Source organism: Siniperca chuatsi, linkage group LG13 (genome assembly GCF_020085105.1).
Source record: "Siniperca chuatsi isolate FFG_IHB_CAS linkage group LG13, ASM2008510v1, whole genome shotgun sequence".
NCBI classification, from domain to species: Eukaryota; Metazoa; Chordata; class Actinopteri; order Centrarchiformes; family Sinipercidae; genus Siniperca; species Siniperca chuatsi.
Window position 1 is genome coordinate 17,911,542 of NC_058054.1, and position 14,707 is coordinate 17,926,248.

Below are 14,707 nucleotides of genomic sequence, written 5' to 3' on the forward strand. Positions count from 1 at the left end.
ACAGTAGTTATTAGTACAGTAGTTGTATTCACCTTTGAAAATAATATAAAGCCTACAGCTTTGAGCAGGGCCTCTGGGTGTACATCCTGTGTGTGTGGGACAATGTCATACATACAGCTTCCCCTTTCTGCTACACTCACCATCATCCACAGTCCCGAGTGTGCACAGTAAACAGTCATAATGAAAACAAAGTATGTACAGCTAAGAGGACATCAGCTTCCCTTTCTCTGCTCACAAACAGACATTAAACTCTCCTCTACCACTGTGCAGGAAATAACTGCCTATGGCTTATATTAGATCTCTCAAATGGGGCAATCAAGTATGCCACATGCTGAATGACTTCCCAGGAGTCATGTGTTATAGACCTATGATATTTTATCTGCCACACAAGAAAACTTCAGATAAAACAACAACTGATCTCATAGCTCTCATATTACGTGTGTCAGTGCATGTTCCAAATTTAAATGTAACAAAGTAGAATGCACATTGTTAAATATTGTCTATAATAACTTAATCATCAACTGAATAGGACATTTAGCCAATAAACTACACTCAGTAAAAAACAGAACATTTATCCAACACTTGGTAAAAATGTTTTGGATGTGTATACAAATATAGTAATGTCTACAGCTGTTCAATGTTATGTATGATATACATGTAGCATTCAACCTAATATTGTTTTCTCACACAGGGAACCTCTTATAATGTAGAAGCATTCACACAACATCTTGGGCTGTAATGTCCCATCATTAAAATAAATGCCAATTTCATAACAGCAGTAATTATTCATTAACTTCCTTCAAAAAAGAGCACTTTATCGTCTAACTGGCTCCCAAAAACTAACACTCTGCTGGTGTCTATTTTGGTTTATCAAACCAAGTGCCCCAAAAAGGTTGCAGAGATGAAGATTTGGCTTAATACAGAAATCTTCTTTTTGGGGGCATATTTTCAGAGGCATTCTTTCCCTTTATTAGACAGCTGAAAGTAGAGAGAGAGAGAGAGAGAGAGAGAGGGGAAAGACATGCAACAAAGGTCCCCGGCCAACCAGATCCATGGTCGGAGCCCTGACCTCTCGGCAACCAGAGCACATCAGCTTGGGAAATATTTAAAGAAGGTATACTTTCACAGTTAATGGCTGTACTTTGCAGGTCAAATTGTAGTTCCATCTTTGTAGGCTGAGCTTGGCATTTATCAGTGCTGGCATTAAAGTAAAACTGTAAGCATCAACAAAACAAAATGCATGCATGCAGGCCTTGTAAACAATTTATTACAGTATATATATACTTTCTGCAGTCTTCAAGTCATGCCAAGTCACCTATTTTACAGGAAAAACAAGTTATCTTTTAAATTAATTAATGTAATCTTACTGATTTTCCTCCTCTGTCACTCAGTTATCTTATAATGTAGTTTTTAAATGCCACAAATGGTTTTTATTTGATTTGTGCTGCTTTCCATCAAGAAGTTGTATTTGACAGACTAAATCCTTCAGTTATTTGGCTACTTTGGATCTCCTCCGCCTGCATTTATACTCGTGTGTGTGTGTGTGTGTGTGTGTGTGTGTGTGTGTGTGTTTTGCAAGTATGTTCTCTCCATCCCTTGTGACTGCTTGGCATTTTAACAAGTGTGTGACAGTTAAATCTGTCAACGCCGGCAGTATGATGGATCCTTACACAATATGCTGGCAATGAACAGTGTCTCTCCAACAGACAGAGAGAAAAGAAGGGGCGACCAAATGGTATACTGTATATTTTTGACAAGAAGATAAACACAACAGCCTGGGTTCAAATACAAATAAATCATTGAATGAATCATGGCAGACACTGATTGGCTCAGGGACAAGAGAAGCTTGATTAGTTCCACAATCAACAGAGGTTATACTTCTTATACTTCTTGAAACTATTGAACCATGTCCGCTCTCTTCTCTCTTCCTGGACTCCTATCATCTCCTGTAAGTAACAAAAAGACAAGGAAAGTTTGACTTCTCTTTCTATTGGTTTAGAAGATTACATGAAAGTAAAAGCATGTTAGTCATCACACAGAGTTTAGTTAGGACGTCAAAGAGACAAATAAAAATGGTGTTACTGTAGGATAACATGATTCTAAAACCCCTGCCATTGAACAAGAGGTGGTGACAGGTCACCTGTGGCTGTGCGCAGTTTCTTTGCTGTTGTTTTTCACAGGAAAACATGTTGTTGTGTATATAGCCTATTTTTAATTCTCTCTCTCTGCGGCAGAAAAAACATCCTGCTGTCTCTGAATTGGTTTCTCTGTGTCAACACAGAGCCCAAGGGGAGAAGAAGGAAATGGCGGGAGGGAAGTACTCTGCTATAGGAAGAATTAAATGAAACGAAGACCCTTTAGGCTCCTTTATATAGTCTCTCTTTTGACTTATCCTGAACAATGCTTTTGCCGGCCTTTTATAAGGCCAACATGTGGATGACTCATCTGCTTCACCATGAAAATGTGAGTGATTGCTGGTATTTATTGTACGGCACAGAAATAGTGAAAGGTAAATGGTAACAGCAGGGCTGGAGGCATACAGTGCTACTCTCCAGAACACTTCAAATCCATAATTGGCCATTACAGAAAAGAGTGCTGTTTGGTTAAGATGACATTGTAATGGCATGCTGTTATTCATATTCTGAGTTTTAATTTCCAGCATTTCATATTTTCAATCTGTTACTTTTTATATATATACACACACGTTGTGATCACCTGCACACAACATTCACAATGGCGTCAATGAAAATTAACATTGTTGACAGCAAACAGAACAAGGACCACAAATGTTTGAAAAGATGTTGGATGAGATGAAGGACAAAATTTTGTTGAATGATAGATAATTTGCACTGTGCTGCTCTTTGTGTTCTGAATGTTAAAAGTTCATAACTGGTCAGATTTAAAGCTGGCATCAGTAGTTTTATTTATTAAGGTAATAAAAAATATCATTATCATATCCATCTGTATGGTAAAATATTACAAAACGCAAAAACTAATACATTTATTGTATTTGGGAATTCTCTCTGTACTCTGCTATAGATAAATTATAATTGCCTGTGAATAGCCTATCTACACATGTTGAAGTGTGCATGGGGCTCTAGTAAGAGTGATACTCTGTATATAAAGAGTTTGGAGGTGGTATCTTTTCATCAATGGTGGAAGAAATATTCTGATCCTTTACTTAAGTAAAAGTACTAATACCACAAAGTAAAAGTTCTCTGCATTCAAAATTCCACATAAGTATAGAATTATTATTAGCTAAATGTACTTAAAGTATCAAAAGTTAAAGTACTTATTATGCAGAAAAATTACCCTTGTGACTAATATACTATTATATATGACATTATTAGATTGTTCTTACTGATGTAATTAGCATTTTACTGTTGTAGCTGGTTGAGGTGGAGCTAGTTTTAACTACTTTATATATAGTTAGGTAGTATAGTCCAGTGGTTCCCAACCTAGGGGTCGGACCCCTCCAAAGGATCTCAAGATAAATCTGGGGTGTCATGAGATGATTAATGGGAGAGGAAAAAAGAAGAAAAAACAAAGTTCCGCTACACAAAAATATATAAATTTTTTGGGCTTCTCTCTACTCTTTGGTGGAATAATGGACATTACCTCTGTGGGCCTTAACCAGTTATTTAAATGAAACATTTGAGAAGTTTAGAGGGGAAATGTCTCTGATAGACTCATGGACACCTGAAATGTGACAAGGGACTCCAACTGCTTTTTTGTAAGGGGTCACAAGCCAAACAAGTTGGGAGCCACTGATTTAATCTTAAACAATGTATTGCATTTTAATAACTTATCCAAAGTAACTAGTAACTGTAATAGCTGTAAAATAAAGCTAGTGGAGTAAAAAGTACAAATTGGAAATAATCAAGTAAAGCACAAGTAACTCTAAATTATGCTTTAATACGGTACTTGAGTAAATGTACTTACTTTCTACTAGTGCTTTTCACTTAGGCTTATACCCCAAAACACACAAAGTGTAAGAAACTGACTACGTAAGTTCCAAACATTAGCATGTCCGGCTGACTAACTACATAACTGCATTGGTTTATGAGGTTACAGGTTACATTAAAAAAACAGTCCTGTTTGTTATAGCTCATTCACTGTGTGGTATTTTCTCACTGTGTGGAAGCTGGTCCTGAAAGCTATCAGAGTTTAAGGTAACGTTTACACTCCTGCAACCCAAGCCAACAATCCCAGAGATAGCGTTACATTTGCCAAACACTAGTCCTCATCCTTAAAGCCTTTTCTCTTGTAACATTAGAAGTCAAATATACTTTTTAAAAAAAAATACAAACAATAAATCTGAAATCTAAACTCTGTCTTGCTTGTCCAATAGCTAAAGCAGCCAAACAGGATTATGCTGGAATGAAATAACTGATCTTACATTTTTACTTATTATACTTATGATTCAAGGACTAAATCTCTTCGCTGCAGTTCAACACTTCTGTTTCTGTATTTCCATGTCTTCTACATGGATCTTCAACTGGTGAGGATTCTGACTTTTTGGGACATACATACAGGATTCTTATTTAAAAAAAAGTCAGTTGGAAACATTAACAAGTCAGCCAGAGACAAAGTTTTCAACCAATTAATGGAGCTGCCTCTGTCTGAAATCAAGGACCTATTGTTTCAAAAATGACTACGAAATAGGAGTGGTAAAACTTTCACCATTAACTAACGTGTTATGTGCAGAGCGAGAAGGGAAAGCTTGACAGGCAGGTATAGCAACAGTAAGTAAGGGGGTTGGAACATCTTTTTGTCCTCTCACCATTGGGAGACATTGTATTGAAAGTTGGTGTGAAAAAGCCTGCATGTTAAAACCCTCTGAATCATCTCACTTGACATGCCACGTCAAAACACAGAGTGGTCGTCTTGTTACAGTGTGTGTGATGAAACTATGAGAAATGTGACACCTGTCTTATTATAAAATAAGCTTGAAGAGTCAACGGAAGTGAAAGGCTTTGGAGAACAATGATCTGGCTTGTTACATGCACTGACTCATTCACATTAAATTTGTTCTTCATTGTACATGAATCACTGTTGCAGAACCATTATTTGTGGTTAAAAAACAAGCCTACAGACTTGGTAATTGTGATCAGCATGGCCCATGTTATCTTGTTAGCAGTCTTTCAAGTTCAGAGTCCTTGCTGCTTGTCTTTGCCCATTATGTTTGTTGGCCCACCCAAACGTGCTCACAATGACAGCCTAGTGGTGAGGGTGTTTGAAATGGAGGAGGACCTAAGGTGGCAATAACAGGCTACACTTAGCTCCACATTTATTTATATTCTTAACACTCCCACAAACTACAGTTGGAGACTTACCAGCCTCCAGCTAACTGGATACAGGTGCCAGCAAACTTGGATGTCATTAAAAAGCCATTGTTGTGATTTTAATGCATTATGTATGCATTATGTTTGAAGTAATGCTCAGTCAAAATCATCTATTACTAGAAAAACCTACACATAGTTTGCCTTTCTATAGGTCCTTTATGAATAAAAAATTATAATGAACTCTTTATTACAGTTTGAAAGCATGTAAGAAAATTTGGAAATTCAAGAGTGTGATTCAAAGGACCTGTTATTGTATCATTCTTGTTGTTATGCAAATGATTAGTGTTATGATCCAATAAAGGATGGACTTAAATGGTAACAACCATCCACATAGCTCCCTCCGTACTAATCACAAAAAGATACTTAATCAAATACATGTGTTAATATACTGTATATATGGTACATGCTGTTTTTCACACATGCTGTGATGCACATAGAGCGTACCCAAAAATGGAAATATAGGGATATTTAACCCCAAGAAGATGGGTGGGAGACACTTTCTTTCTCTGTTGCTAAAGCAACAGAAAAATGTCATGCCCATGTACAGCCGACTGAACTGAAACTGAGGGGAAAAGAAAGGAAGATCACATTTCCATCCACCGTATCTACTGTCTCTGTTCAAACCTGACATCACCTGTCTAAGAGCTCCATCTGTCCACACTAGACTTTTATACTGTATAATGTCAACTGTGGCCACTTACAGGAAGAGAAGATGGGTGTAAAATTCTCTTCTTCAAACATGTCTAAGTCTGACGATACAGTGGAAGGCATGTTTTAATGTATGTACTTGTATTTCTATTTGTTCACTGTGACAAAACTCCCAGCCAAACAATTATCCCTTCAATCAAATTGTATTTATAGCATGGCAAATACATGCCTCATTACTTGGTTATGCTTCATAACCACAGGAGTGTGTAATTACTCACGTCTCATGGTGGTATGGATCTAACAGCTTCCGCAGTAGTGCTCATTTCAGTCTAACCTGATTAAATCTCATTAAATCGCAACAAAGGTGTGAGGACAACAGAAATATTGGCTTATTGTGATCACTAAAATGGAGAATTCTGTATGACCTTTGAAATAATGGGGTTAATGCAAGTGCCATATAAGAGCAACTCAAAAGCACCAAACAATTGTTCCTATGTGGTCCACATTTCAAAATGATCCCCTGCCCCCATTACCGGTTTAGATTAAGCAAACCATTTTCTTAATACACAGCAAATGGTTTTTTAGCTAACTTCGTAATCATGCAACATCTACCACTGCACTGCAATATGTGGACACACTATACTGTTTCTATCAAGTTTCTAGCTTTTTCCTGTCTTTTTCTTCCCATTATAGTGAGCACAAGGAAAAATCTTAAAGGAGCTCTAAACCACAAAATGATAAAAGTCACGGGTGGTTGTGTGCTGAAAAAGTCTCAAGGGTCTTTTTGATATTTACCAAGTTAATTCCGATAGGAATATCTAGAAATGTCTTAGAAGATTGCAAAGAGGATGAGTAGAGGTGGAATTTACTGAGATTACTTTCCCCACTATCCCAATGGGTCCATATCTACTCATCTAAGTCTATGTAGAGGAACCAGACTACAAAAAGGACAAAAGGAAACTCAGACATCTTGTACCTGTACCTATAATATTCATCAGCTATTTTTCAACCTGAAGTACATATTAATATTTGGTCACTGTAGTACTGCAATAGAAAAATGTCATGTACACTGCTCTACATTAAAGAGAAAAGAAATCACAGTGTCATATCACATTCTTACAGGGGGATATATGCTGATGAAAGACACACACACACACACACACACACACACACACACATCAGGGACATGGTGGCAGTTCCTTGCACAAAAGCTAATTAAGCATTTGCATGTGTTTTAGCACTTGCGCATGCAACATGTGTGCAGGTGAGAAGGAACCATTACAGAAAAGAATCAACTAATTTGCCCAAGGGAAAGACAGGAAACACAGCAGGGTGTGGAGCGCAAAGAGAGAAAGTGGGAAGACGAAAAGATTGATGCATAGGAAGATAAGGGGCAATAATAAGGGGAGCAAAAGAAAAATAATTAATGGACATGGAAGAGAAAGGCCTCTTTTGAAGACAGCTGCAGAGGTCAGTCTCGCCGCGAGGCAGCAGGTGAACATAGGTCTCCTACTCTCCTCTTTGTGATATTGCTGATACACTCATCCCCTTTTTGAAAGCACATCTAGAGCTGAGGTGCGGTGCTGCAGTAGCCAGCAGCAAATCACACATCTAAATAGTCAAAAATGACAAGAATCCTTACAAGTACATTTCCAACTGAGGCAGTTCGCTATTGTTTATCTGACATGACTCATGTCCTTTTTCTTCTTTTGAGCCAGTAATACTGTATCTCTTCAGACTACTAAACCTTTGTTGAGTAGCCGTATTCACCTATTCATTGACTTTTAAAAAATAGATGCAGCCTCTGTTCCTTGAAGTCAATTTTCTATAACAAGCTGCAGCAGAGCTACTTTTTCTGCTGCAGCTTGTTCCAGTCATAATGGTGTCATTTTGTGAATGTGAGAAGTGGAGCCTGTAAACTGATCTGCCAATCAGGTGAGATCCAAGATTACCAGCCTGCCTTCACCTTTGCGGGGTAGTTAATAACAAAGCTCATTTGGCTTGTTCCATAACAGTATAGTTACTGCCCACTTGAAATTTCATCACCACAGGAGCACAGAAAAGTTTTTGCACAAAACATGTAGAAAGGAAAATTCTCTGTTAAAATCTTAAAAAGGCATCCATTCGACATTTTATTGTCCTGTCAAATGTCTCTGTTTCATTGCATAACAGTTAAAACGTGGCTATATATGGACATTTAAATGTAATTTTTTTCACAGTTGCCTCCAGAAATGCCATACCCGTCGCTCAGGTACAAGTAGAATGCCTCCAGAAGTACTCCAGCTGCTCGACTTTTCTACACAACATTCCCCATACTGAAATATCATGCATTCAGGAAATTAACAATTAATACCACTCTTATTTCTGTGCACTACCCATGGAGCTTTCTCAGCCAGGAGGAAATTAGCCTAGCTTAGCATAAAGAGTGGATGCAGCAGGAAAGAGCTAGCCTGGGTCTTTCAAATGTTCAATAATATGCCTGCAAACAACTCTAAAGCTTTGTAATTAACATGTTGTATCTCATTTGTTTAATCCGTACACAAATCTGGAACCACTTCTTGGCCGGGGCACAGTGAAGTCCTTGTGTCTTGTTGACACTGTGAGGATAACCAGCAGAGACTGCTCCCGGCTGCTGGTGCCTAAGAAGAAATGTCAGTACGTAACTCCCTGTAAAATCACAATGTGTAATTTTTAGATTTCGCTTTATGTATGGACTAAACAATGACATGTTTATTGGTGAGGTTTAGAAGTGCTGGAAGGCAGATTTTTGAACTTTGGAGAGAGCCTGACAAGCCTTTCCCCTGTTTCCAGTCTTCATGCTTAGCTTAGATAATTGACTGCTGGCTCTGGTTCCATAGTTAGCATACAGACATGAGAGTGGTATTGATTTTCTCATCTACCTCTCAGCAAGCATGTGAATAGGTTATTTTTGTCATTTAAAGGACCATACCACTGATTTAGCATTTTTAGTACAACAATATCAAGAACATCACATCTGCGTTAACCTTTATTAAAATGACATTATCGCTGTCGAGTATCACTGCACGCTTTTTAAATCAATATGCACGAAAGTTGCATTATGACACAGTGACAATGGGATTTTGAAACACATTAATGCAGACTTGATGTTCACTGTGATGGACTACAGCACTCAAGCAGGTTTCATAAGCATTCTAAGCGATGTTCATATCATATGGAAATTAATGGAAATGCAATGACTGCCTGAAAAGCAGGAAACATGCATCAAAAATCTCAAACTCTACTGCATGGTTTGAAAAATGGTCACCAGTGATATAAAGCTGCTCAAGTATGTACTGAAGCAACTGAAAGTTGCAAAACACTGACATGGACTGAAACCATTTCACTGTAGTTGGCTGTGCTCAGGATTGGGTTGAACAACAAAATGCCATCCCAGTCAATTCTTTGGCACTCTAAACCAGAATCTCCTAAAGATTTTTCTCATATGGATTTCCATTTATATTTCACCTGCCTCAGTCCCTGCAGCTCAATACCAGCTCCTGCCCAGGATCATATTAAATGGTTAACGAGCTGTGCCTGCTTTCTTCCAGGCATAGCACTTTCAATTACAGCTGAAGAGTTCAGTTCTTGTTTCATCAGATCACAAAATCTTTGTCTGACACTTAAGAGTTGTTTTTTTTACTGTCTTTGTGCCAGCTCCAGGAATGCTGTTGCTGAGTCTCTTTTTTTATCGCCATTCTGCCATGTAGCACAGACTCTGTACTAAACTTTTGTTCCTCCACAAATATCTGCCATCACAACCAAGTGAATCTGTAGAATATGTTTTAGCTTTTTGACTGTGATAAAGTTACTGCCCAGTTTGGTCCAATAATAAGTCCTGGCAGTTTCATATGTTTTGCATTTTCTACCCTGTTTGTGAGTTCAGTATGTGTTTAAAAAAGTAGATGTAAGTGTATTGTGTCCACCACCTTCTTCGGTTAAGGTTAACAGGGATGACCCAAACTGCATTTGCAGTGTGATATCATCGCTGTCCTTTGAAAACAGTGTATCCCCAAAATCATCAACTTTTCATGAGCTGAGAAAAACAGCCCTGTTTCCAGCTCTATGATGCTGCATTTTCAGACAACTCAATGGGTTTTTTAATTGATTGTTTATCTTAAGAAGTAGAAGAATTTTCTCAGCACATGTAGGGATACTTAATCCTTCGGTTTATCTGAAAAATTAAAAGTCACCAAAGCGACGATATGTAACTGCACATTTAAACATTTGTTGTGTGAGAGAAGCTTCACCCCACTGATTATTAAGGGTTCAGAAAACAACATCTATGGAAACATAATGTTTGAAAAGTTTAGGAACATAATATTTGGAGGCAGGTTGAGGTTTCTAACTAAGCAAATATAATATTTGATTTATTCAAGGCTTAAATGGTTACAAGCAGGTTAGGCAGTGGCAACTGGAACTGTAGGTATTAAATATATCTTGGGGATGGATTTAAGAGATATGGGTGTAGGATGTAGTGAGCGGGCTGCCAATTGCCTGTCAGCATAACACTGAAGGTTTGAACACACGGCATGCCTGCCTGGTCAAACTCGTGTTCACTCAAGGAAGATGGAGGGATAAGGAGGCTGATCTGGACTATTGAGATGCAGTCATGGGAAACAGGCTGCAGAATCTGTTGCCTTGCCAACCAAACCCCTCAGAGTGTGAGGGTTAAATGTAAAAGATTCTCTTCCAATGCAAATATAGGTTGCCATCTGTTTTCATTACACTCCTTTTGTTACATATTCTGAAACATGCAAAAATGTGGTGTAGGTGTTCAGATCAATAGTGCTTTTCAGCATGATCCTAATTTGATTGGGCCATATGCATATCTGGATAGTAATTACAAGACCATCCGTATTCCTCTCAAGGCACTGGGATATGATGAGCATTTGTGGGCTCCTGATATAGCACATCATTTATTGCTGTCACTGCAAGTAAAATATAACATTTAAGTATATGTGCTGACAATTTGTTAAATGTAGTGAAGTCTTTGATGTAGGAATGTTTGCTTGCACTCATTATTGTTGCACTGATTCTGAGTCACTTTTCACCAACTCTAAAATAAAAAACCTGAACATGTAATGTAAAAGGAAGAATTTCTCTGTATGCAGGTAATCAACAGTTCAAAAGATGTGCTACTCCGACGTAATCAGCTGAAAGTAGAGAATGTCACAAAACATAGTTACCCTGAAATGACAGAAAAAATATTTTTTTAACTACCCGTGGTCCAAACCAGGTGATGCTAATTTTTACTCTGCTTTGAAATATAAAGGAAACTTCTGAGAAATCACTAAAGTTTTGTGGCCAACTTAATTTCTGTCTCTGACTATTAATCTCCAGTGGAGCCGACAGAGATGTGGCGAAGGCACGAAAACAGCAAACTTGTTGCTTAGGAACAGTGAGAAATAACCCTAACTTTTCTTGAAGCATCTGATCTTATCTCCCATGGTGCACATAGCTCTGTGCGTGTGTGTGTTGTGTGTGTGTGTAGGGGGGGAGTCGGGTTCAGCAGAGGTTGTTTCTAGGCAACTGTTTTTTCCCTTTCTTTTAATATGAAACTTGTTTGTTTTTCTGTGTTTTCCATCTCTTCCCATTCATTATAGCCCGCTTTTTCACAAATAGGATTTCTCATAATTTAGACAGGGTTAACTGGCTCTCTGGTGTATGACCCAACATAACTCTTTGATGAAAAAAATGACAACAATAAAACTGCTTCCTACCGTTCGGAAAAGGTCCCAACATTCATTACAGCATAATTTATGTGCAGCTATTTTTCAGTAATATAGATCAAAGATGACCATGTCCTTTATGCAGACTTTCATAATAATCATACACTATACCGTGTTTTGATGGAATAAAAATAAGCATCTCAGACTTTTCAAATTAAATTTTTACATGGTTGTGTTTGTTTGCTTATTCAGTCAACAAAGGGAAAATTGTGTTGTCTTGCATTGTGTCTTCTCATTTTTTGTCTTAAACTGATTTTGTTCAGTCACATCCAGCTTTTCCATCCACATGCCTGCAGCATGCATGAAGTGATGTTTGAATATCTGACCTATAACAGCTGTTGGCCTGTTTCCCAGTTCTGCCTCAGATGGGAGCAGTTCTATTATTATTATTCTATCTATTCATTAAATTACAACCAGTGAGCTGTGGTAAAGTAGGCATGAACCTTTTTTCATTATGTTTTCAAGTGATATCAAGCCTGTTGTACAGCTGTCATGGTGACATACGTGTGTCATGAAGCAGTTTGAAATGCCATCTTGTGACCTTATTATCCTCATTGTTTTAATTAAAGCTGCTTTTGTGAGTCTGTGCGTGTGTGTGTGTGTGTGTGTGTGTGTGCGTGTGTGTGCGTGTGTGTATGTGTGGAACAAGTGCAGATACATTATTTCAGGGTATTTGTCCAGGCTCACATGCTTTTTACATACATTTTCTCAGTTTCACGATGTATTGTTAATAAGTGAAGAGTTGGTCTGCTCAGTTCATGTGAGGTAATTAAACAATAATGTATTTCAGCTACGTGGAAAAAACACATGCACAGCAAAAACCTTCTGTATAATTTCATATATACATGTACACTTTGACAGTGCAGGCAGGGCAGCAACTAATTAAAGTGTCCATTGCCTACTCCTCCACACACACACACACACGCACACACACACACACACACCGCACCGATTGTACTGATGTCTTTTACAGTAGAACTCCTTTGATTTGAGTTTTAATTGGCTATATGTGGGGTGTTTAATTAGGGGCTTTGAGCTGGATGTTTCAGGTGGAAACCTGTGGCGGATTCTGTGTTTTGTCAAACCCTAATTAAAAGCCTCTTCCTCACAAGACATGACCTCCACATCACCCAAACACACATACTGTGCATGCCAGTTTGCATGCGAGAGGACAGACAGCCCACAGCTTCCACTAACAGCAAGTTCTCATGCAGCATCCCTTTAATTGTCCCAGGCAGTTGTTTGCTCTCCTGATCCAGACAGTGCAGTACGGCGTGTCACTTTGGTCAGAACGCTTGTACTGTGTCACTGAGTTTGTTAAGACACCAGCAAGTAATAAAATGCCATATAATGAAATAGTTTCAGAAAGGGACAAAGGCTAAACAATGGCTGATAGATAGTACTAGACTGTGGATATCTTGATATGTTATTTTTATGTTGTACTTTTAAATACATTGATATATTCATCTTGAGCTATGTGTCATACACAACAGTTGCCTTTTATGATGATTGCCTATGATGTTTTTTACCTTGTCTGCTTCATGAAAAAAATTGATTGATCACATGATTCAAATTTCTAGCTTTTTAGTTCCTATTTTCTAATGTCTCTTAATATGATACATTAAAATCCTGTCTCAGTTGTGATAAAGTTTGATCAACTGTGTATACACCAGGAACAATGGATATAAGTCCAGGACTTGATAGTTGGCTCTTGACTAAATTTGATATGTTGTATTTTATAAATACATTAGAATGTTATCAATAAGCCATTAGCTGTAATAAGTGTGGAAATAAATGTGTATTTAACTTTTTAACTTTTTTTTTAATTCTGTTATTTATCCCCTCTGGACACTTGTCTTAATAGAGATTGTACTAGTAATTCAAAAAGTAAAAATTCCCATCAATATATAAACCATTAACCTTTCTCTCCAACTGATAACCTGTTGGTTTACACTTTTGAGTGATTCCTTTGTGTGTTATGTCCCCCTCCAACATCCAGTTTCAGCAGGGAATACATCCAATTAAAGAAGCAAAAAGCTCTTTCATGGGGATTTTAATTGTGGCACCAGTCTGACGTCAGACCACTGGAGCCTATTTCGAAGCAACGTCCCAGAACAAGGACATGAAAAGGATTAAGTCCTTGGCCTAATTTAAGTGCAGTTAAAAGAAAAAAGATGCTATGGTTTTGAATAAACTTGTGTGTAAATCCTCAGACTGGTTTAACTTTGTATGGCCCTCAGACAGGCAAACTTCTGTTCCGTCTTCTCTTCAAAAATCAACTCTCAACAAAAACAGACATAGATGCAGGGATCAGCTAATCCTTCTTAGAATTTACATATTTTTATTTGATTGGGAGTTATCTTGTTCATATACTGTACATCTGACACTGTATCAATAAAACTGCCTTCAGTCTTCACAGAATCTTTAATGGAATCCTCTTAAAATCTCAACCTCGTCCTTCTCTCTCAACATAAGTTTCATGTTGCATTCAAAGACATGAACGTTATGAGCTCTACACAGCAATCTTTCACTACAGTTAGATAGTGCCCTCTGTTGGAAGAAGAATAAAACCACACTTTGATTTTTGATTCACATATGCCAAAATAACTGGAAAAAGGCAGATTAGAGTACAGTAAAACTACAGTATACTTATAGTTTCTTAACTTTTGCACATCGGTACTCTACATACCAATTGTTTTCAACCTTTAGACTGAATTGAAGACAAAAACACGAATACAAAAAAGAAAAGACCCTCATTGGTTGCTGCTTGGTGAGTCTGTAGCTATCCAGTGGTACATGGGTCCATAAGATCTTGACTTCCTATTACTTGAGATAAGAAAATATTAATTTATTTGTATTTATGTACAGTATATATAAATGTACTGACTCACGAGGGGGAACTTGGTCCTTGTAGCAGCAAAGATTAGAACATGTACTGTTACTGTATATTCCATAGATTTAATA